Source organism: Frankliniella occidentalis, unplaced genomic scaffold, assembly GCF_000697945.3.
Source record: "Frankliniella occidentalis isolate FOCC.00 unplaced genomic scaffold, Focc_3.1 Scaffold214, whole genome shotgun sequence".
NCBI lineage: Eukaryota > Metazoa > Arthropoda > Insecta > Thysanoptera > Thripidae > Frankliniella > Frankliniella occidentalis.
This window is the reverse complement of record NW_026267340.1, coordinates 410,653-412,870: the sequence shown is the minus strand read 5'-3', so window position 1 is coordinate 412,870 and position 2,218 is coordinate 410,653.

Genomic DNA, 2,218 nt, shown 5'->3' with positions numbered 1-2,218 from the left:
CGACGGGAGGTCTCGGGCGCCAATCGGACTGTCCGATCCGGACTGAAGTCGGACTGCTCCGTTTAACATCCGAATTTCAAACGTTTCAGAACATAAACGGAGCCATCCGAAACAGTCCGAAACACATTAGTCGGAGTAAAAACGGAGCAAGTCCGCTTCGGATGTCTTTCGGAGCTGTTCGTTTTCACAAGGGACTCGATATTATGGTGCTTTTTCCTAGCGCCGTCAGAGTGTAGCTACACATCAGCCTGCTGGCTAGCTGATGATACAAATTGGAGAGCAGTAGCTGTATTGTTTTGGTTCTTGGGCGTTGGCGGATTCAACCTTATGAACAAATGACAAATTGACAGTTTTTTTGAAAAATTTATTAAAAGACGAATACACATTTTTCTGTGCGAATTGGTGTTGCTACTGCTAGCTACTTGTTTAAAGCTTGTGGTTAGTCAACGATAGAACCCATTTCCAGTGGCTCGCCTTTGTGCCAGACTAGGTAGTGCGCGGGACTACAAAAGGTGCAAAACCCCAAAACAAAAGCGTAATGGCCCTGTAAATATTGCAAGCATAACGGCACAATCAATGCTGCAAAGACAATGGCCCTATAAACGACTAGTACACAATAAAATCTTTTGCACAGTACTTATACCTTACTGCGTTCTATTAACATGCTCCGCTCACGCATTCTTTACAACACGCCAAAATGAACAAATTTTTAGGCCCCCCCAAGGGGGCCTTTCTGCTCGCGTGCGAGTGCTTTTTCTTCTTTCTCCATTTTCTATTAAGGTACCGCGACTTCTGTTGAACAGATTTTAATAAAAGTTTATCGAAAATTCAATCCAAAAATTAGATTTCAATTGACTATAGCCTCATTAAAATCCTTCTGGCCAATTTTGAGAAAATTAAAGTTAAACATCGAAATTATCACGAAAATCAGCAAAATCCTGCCAAGCCAACAATGCTTCGCACTTCTATCATTCTTTCTGTCGATCCCTGCGGCTTATCTTTTCACTTAACAGAAAAACGTATGAGACAGAAATTCAAGACCGAACATTAAGCTTCCGAACGATGTGTTCAAAATTTTCGTGCGACGTTCCACACGAGAACGACAGCAAGCTGAACAATATGCGACATTTACGCTTATTCTTCGTGTCTTGTTTTTAATTTCTAGCGCAGTTAGTATTGATTTAAACAGGAAAGTGTAAGCGAGCCGATTTTGCACCGTTCTTTAAGCCACCGAATAAGCTTTTAATCGATGCCATAAGATAACCCGATCACAACTGTTTGTTTAGAAATGGGCGTGGCTACGACATTCCTGGGTAGAAAGGATGCGTGGCTTCTAACAATGGTACCAACCTTTGCAAAGGAACTCGCTTCATGTTTTTGGATAAATTGAGTGATGTACTCTCCTCACTTTTATGTTCATCCCACCTCTAATAACCCCTTCTTAGCCATTTCGCGTGCTCTTCAGAGGTGGTTAAATGACATGTGTTTGAATAATTGTAACTATGAGTAAAAGTTGCCATTGCCGGGGAATGCCCACTAAGTAGTTTCTATAAGGCGCTTGCCTCGCTATTGGTTTTGTTATTGTGGTGACTTCAGAACGAAGAGCCACAACACTAACCGTCAAGTTTTGACGATTGTTCGTTAAAACTTCAGGGGCCGATTAACGCGTTAGCGTTCGAATTTTTTTATACTGGCCCATATCATTAAAAATGCGTGAGCGGAGCATGTTTACATAACTCTGTAAGCTATGAATGAAAATGTTTAATAAGGTTTTCGAATGACGTATGAGCCTCCCTTAGCGGCCCTGACTACTTCAGTGCGCTGGGCGCGCGGGCAACACCTTTATCTTGTGGGCGCGCCAGGCCCACAGCGCCTCGAGGGCAAAGACGCCCACGGCCGCCGCATGGCCCACCCCCAGCACGAGAAAGGCCGACCCCAGCTGGAACAGCGTCAGCGGCCGTGGGCCCTGCAGCAACACCAGCCTCCTGGCGTAGTGGGCTTCCTCCCGGGAATGCTCCAAGCGGCACCAGTGCGCCCCCAGCCCCGCCGCCTCGACACGCGCCAGCGCCGTGACCATGGGCCGCTCCAGCGGCGACCCCCTCGTCGCCATCCCGATCACCTTGACGATGGGATAGCTCAGCTGGATGAGGTGCAGCTTCTTGGGCGGCAAGGTGTGGCGCCTCACGGCTCGGAGGGCGTAGTGGTCCAGGTAGGTGAT